The 5,897-nt window shown below is 38.6% G+C and overlaps 1 long non-coding RNA gene across 2 annotated transcripts; it reads right to left on the minus strand.

The window, feature by feature from the left end:
• Nucleotides 1–329: 329 nt before the first annotated feature.
• Nucleotides 330–3,476, minus strand: LOC307009621. Of its 2 annotated transcripts, XR_013800080.1 has the most exons (6): nt 3,413–3,476; nt 2,182–3,228; nt 1,791–1,887; nt 1,441–1,569; nt 1,146–1,218; nt 330–500 (listed from the first exon to the last, which is right to left on the minus strand). It is a non-coding gene; the product is annotated as an uncharacterized lncRNA (long non-coding RNA). The 2 variants fall into 2 exon arrangements; XR_013800081.1 differs by having other exon boundaries at nt 2,182–3,471.
• Nucleotides 3,477–5,897: the final 2,421 nt, after the last annotated feature.

A 5,897-nucleotide genomic window follows, 5' to 3' on the forward strand; every position in this document is an offset into this window, starting at 1 on the left:
GTACCTATTTGTGTACATATATACGTGCATATATGTACCTATATAGGTACATATATGCACGTATATGTGTGCATATATGCACATATAGGTGAACATATACGTGCATATATGCACACATATATACGTGCATATATGTACCTATATAGTACGTATATATGTGTGCATATATGCATGTATATGTTCACCTATATATGCACCTATACGTTTACCTATATATTAGTACAATTATTAATGTATATTATGTGCATATATGCACCTATGTTTACCTATATTAGTAAAATTATGAAAATCCATAGCTAATAGGCAACATAAATAAAAGCCCAAAATGTAGAAATTTACATTATTTATTTACTTAAAATAGTACAAGAATAAAAATAAGTTAAAAAAACAACAGAAAAAAAATTTGTATCTTGTTGATCTTCTCAGCTCCGTGAGCTTCGAATTGATAGATGTGCCCATCTGCCCTCGGCTGGCTGCCGGCCACTTCTTCAATGTAGCATCTAGAAAAGACAAAAATAATAAGACAGTATAATAATAATAATAATATAGTGCTTCATCAGGAACCCAACGTGCTTACAGTACAGCTGCGATTGGACACATATTTTGGATAAAGGGCTGATCATCATAAAAAATGCGTCATGTAAACACGTCAATTGGAAGATTCTGATTGGATTCTGCTAAATCTGAAAGAAACTCTGATTGAAAACATCACCCGCATTTTCCTGCTAGGTTTACTCGAAGAGCAATAGGATATGCAAATCAAGCAAATCATTACCGGTATAGACAAAATAAGGCACAAACAAAGGACAGAGGGGATTAAGGGTAAAGGAGGGGTGAAAATGATTATTTATGAACACTTCAGATGACAACAATATGCCATGAGGTTATTTGCAACACTATATGTTCTACAAAATATAGGACTACACACCTTACAGCGCAATATCCCAGAAATGTGGCTTTAGAAGAGGAAAGGTAGGATCAAGAAGTGAGCAAGCGATGAATTAGTATTATAGGTGCCAAGCAGATACAGTAACAATAATGATGCCTAATAAACATTGATACAAGTAGGCTATTGTTAAAGTGGTGAAATTATAAAGTCTTAAAAGTTTTGTTTTCCCTTCTCAACGCATTATGCATTTACTCACCAAATAATGGCTGCCTTTTTAATTTGGTCAAGGGCGACCAGCTGCTCCCCATCCCCTCTGGTTGGCTTCCCACCTTAAAGTAATATTTCAAAATTATTATAAAAGGGGGTAAAATGAAGGTGGAGAAAGCAAGAGTTTGTTTTACATACACACATCACATTTTCTTGAGGTGCAAGGAAATACAAAAATGCCAAGCAAAAAAGTGATGGTATGCCGGCACACAAACATAATTTATTCCAGAGAATATGACTGACATGACAAGGACAGAAGAGATAAGGAACATGTTGTTTTGTACCGTTCAGGTTGCTTTTCAGCAAAGTCTCCAAATCAAGGTGCCCAGCAGCAGATTCCACACCATGGCAGAGGTGGCAAGGCTTTCCACGCTTCTGCCTGGCAACACCCCAGAGCCCTTTATAACTTCAATCTGAAAAATTATTTCACATCACAATATTAATTTATTGGCAACTTTTAGAAACTTTTTCATGTTTCATATTGATTCTTATGTTTAGCTTCCCAATAGTTAATAGGTTTTTATGTATAAATGCAGATTAATAATATGTATAAATGCAGATTAACGATAAATATATGAAACAAATTAAAAGGATAGTTCACTTTGAAATTAAATGTTGGTATGTTTTAGCTTACCTCAAGGGAATCCAAGATGTAGGTGTCTTTGTTTCCGCAGTAGTTTCAATTTTGATATTTGTCTGTCAGTCATATAATGCAGGTCTATGGTCACCTCCTCAAAGAGCATACACAGAGAAGTAAGTTACAAATTAAACAATTCCCCGTCTTAAGTACACATCGATGGCCTAAGACACGAAACGAGCGGTTTGTGTGAGAAAACGAACAGTATTTATATCGTGTTTACCTCTTGTAACCGTCCAAGTGATCTGAGGGCGGGCGTCACACACCAGGAAGCGCGCGCGCCCTCAGATCATTTGGACGGTTGTGTACAAGAGGTAAACACGATATAAATACTGTTCGTTTTCTCACACAGACCGCTTTAATTAAAATTAGGAATAACGTTACTTACGATTGATGATAATGTCTTTCAGAAGGTTAGAAGGCGGCCTTTTCGCCATTCCACCAGCTTCTCAGTTTTTTTCAGTCCTTTCAGGAAAAATTCCGGACACAGTCGATTGCCAAAATACTATGGGACCCTGTATCGTCACCCTTAGTCCATTCAAGTACGTTAGGACATAACGGAACTCCAACGGTGATATCGCCATTTTTACTCCCAGCCGCTAAGTTATCTTTCTTTCGGCGCGAAATAGCGCGCTGGGCCGCATGCGGATGACGTCATCAACTGCGCGACGCTGTAGCGGCCAATCGGTAGCAGCAGAGTGGAGAAATGCTTGCCAGTATAAATAAATAACGTTAGGGAAATAAGACGCAATTAAAGAAAAGCAATAGATATGGATCCAGTACGTTACAAAAGGTACCTCGTTGACTTGAAATTGGCAAAAAGGCTTGGTTGACAAAATAAAAAAACGACAAACCAATTTGTTATACATTTCCTTCTTTTCCACTATCTTCTTCTGTTGTTTATATGACGGTTGGCAAACCAACTAAAGGTGCATTTCCGCCACCTACTGGGTTGGAGTATGGAGCATTGGTACACTTAGGAAGAGAAAAAAATGTTATATATTTTTATTTTCCACTATCTTAGAAAGAATTGACCTTGTAAATGTTTCAAAACGTGCGGACATCATAGCTTTCCATCTCCTCTCACTTAATTGCCATAATAAAATTCCATAACATGCCAACATGTGATACCAATTTCACGTGTTCGCTAAGTTACACAAGTTCTTGCATTTAAAAAAAAAAAGTTAGTTCTTAGTTATAGCCTTGATAAAAGAAAATGTCATATCTTGCCAAAGAGCTACAAAATGACCAGATCCTGCCATGAGCTATATAGGAGACATATCTTATGTACATATAGGGCTTATATGTGGATATAAAGAAGCAATACAGGAGACCTATATGGCCTGTATATGCACATATATGCACCTCAATTTTGCCTATATGTGGCATATACGCATATATGCAGCATATATATTATCATATATGTGCATATATGCTGTATATATGCAGCATATATGTGCATTTAAACTGCATATATGTTTCATATATGTGCATATATGCAGCATATATGTGCATTTAAACTGCATATATGTTTCATATATGTGCATATATGCAGCATATATGTGCATTTAAACTGCATATATGTTTCATATATGTGCATATATGCAGCATATATGTACATATAAACTGCATATAGGTTTCATATATGCGCATATATCCTCATATAGGTTTTTTCCATGTGGGATACAACAGTAATGTTTGGCCTAATAAATATTTGCATTGCACTGGTGTTTACAGTGTACTTGTTACCCCTCTCAGCAGATGACTTTCACTGTAGAAAACTGTATTGAAATGTAGATAAGGCTATGAAAGACCAAAGAGCTTTAGATTTAGAACAACAGTGTTTACATGGTATATCCAAAAATTTACTATTATGAAAGAAGTGTTTGCCATTTGATGCAAATGCTTCATTCTGACTTGTGTTTATGGCATTTTGAATGCAGTGTTACATTTTGAAGGAGATGTGAGGCATTTTGCATTTTGTGTGTGCAGTTTTGGGAAATGTGTGTAGAGTTTTGAAAAAAGGTGACATAGTTTTGAAACCGTGTGTAAGCAGTTGGAAAAAACTGTAAAGGGTAACTAAACCCCTGGTCAGAGCTGGAAAAGTGGGCTGAGCCCAGCGGAGATATAGGGGACATTTACATTTACATTTGTTCATTTAGCAGACGCTTTTATCCAAAGCGATTTACAAATGAGAACAATAGAAGCAATTAAACAAGCAATAGGACAACAGTATGTAAGTGCTATGACCCTTTGCAGGTCAATCCAAGGTTTTTTTTTTTTTTTTTTTGGAGTGGAGTATCCCTTTAAGATAGAATAGAGGAGAAAGTGTTAGTATTACTTGATCAAGTGCTGCCGAAAAAGATACGTCTTCAGCAATTTCTTAAAAATGGCTACGGATTCAGCAGCTCTGATTGAGTTAGGCAGATCATTCCACCAGCAGGGAACAGTCATGGTTAAGGTCAGAGAGAGAGATTTTTTGCCTCTTTGAGATGGCACCACAAGACGCCACTCGGTTGAAAGAGCGCAAGTTTCTGGATGGCACATAAGTCTGAAGTAATGAGTTCAGGTACAGGGGAGCAGTGCCAGTTGTTGTTCTGTAGGCAAACGTCAGTGACTTGAATTTGATGCGAGCGGCAATCGGCAACCAGTGCAATTTTGTGAGGAGAGGAGTGACGTGCTCTCTTCGGCTCGTTGAAGACCACTCTAGCTGCAGCATTCTGGATCAGTTGCAGAGGTTTGACAGTGCAAGCTCGGAGACCAGCCAGGAGAGCATTACAATAGTCCAGTCTGGATAGAACAAGCGCCTGAACAAGGAGTTGTGTAGCATGCTCTGATAGGAAAGGCCTGATCCTTCTGATGTTGTACAAGCCAAAACTGCATGACCGGGCAGTGCTAGCAATGGACGAACATAGCAAGGGACAAACATAGACTGTAAAAAAGTATGGACGTAGTGTCCGTGACGTCACCCGTAGGTTTCTAAAGAGCATTTTTGAAGCCTAAAGGGGCGGAGCCGGCCATCGACATCACGTTAGCTCAGGCTTGGGAGCTAATGCTATATGCTACTCACAGTACCAAGTGATTATGTACAACTATTCTGCTAGTTGAAAATGTATAAAAATGTATGCAGTAACTTACAATATTACTCTGAGAGAGTGTGTGTGTGTGTGTGTGTGTGTGTGTGTGTGTGTGTGTGTGTGTGTGTGTGTGTGTGTGTGTGTGACCGTGATTTATGTCCATACATGTCAGTCACTCTTTTATTACAGTCTATGGTCCGTCAGCGCGGCATCACTCGTCAAGTTCGTAGAGAGAGAGCTTTATTATTCAGTCCATTTTAAATTCTGATTTTGGCCGCATCTCAAATGGGTCAAACCATAGATATATTACCTATGAAGTTCAAGTAAATGCGCTAGAAATCCGCGCTCATTCAAGGATGTGCATTTATTGCATGGACGGAGAAAGCACCGACACCTGCAGGATTTCATCTGACGGTACATAAGCATGTTATAATCTGTTCCAGAGCAACGGTAACAAGTGTAGCCTTTATATCTATAGACGTTTTTAAATCTGAAAACTCCAAAAAGCTACGAAATTGTCAGACATCCTTTAGTGCAATGTTACAGAGGAAAACAACTGAAATACAGCGCTGGTTGTTCTCTCGAACGATACTCGACGACAACGACAGAATCCAAAGCCGTGGGCGAAGTAATGGGTGTATTAAATTGTATTAAATAATCCCGAAAAAAGCACAAACACGGCAGAGATGGCAAGTTCAGCAGCTGGAATTTGCTGAGGTGAAGTAACGGCTAGCATTGACATCAGCGGCAATCCACCTGTCACTCAAGTGCCCACGCTCTTAATTATTTAACAATTTAAACGGATGAGTTATAAAAAAATTCACCCCCCTCACAGTTTTCATGAAGGGCAAAATTAGCTGTGTAGACCAAAACCCCTTCGAGTACCAGGCTGTAAACATGTTTTTTTTCTGCTGTAAAGTTGGGCATTTCAACATGGGGAAGATACAGATTTGACTCACTTCTGCAAGCCAGCCTCAAGCGGCCAGTCGATGAATTGCCATTTAATTCACTTCCGTGTTGGTTTCAA

The sequence above is a fragment of the Phoxinus phoxinus genome, assembly GCF_949152265.1.
Source record: "Phoxinus phoxinus genome assembly, chromosome: 13".
Classification (NCBI taxonomy): Eukaryota; Metazoa; Chordata; class Actinopteri; order Cypriniformes; family Leuciscidae; genus Phoxinus; species Phoxinus phoxinus.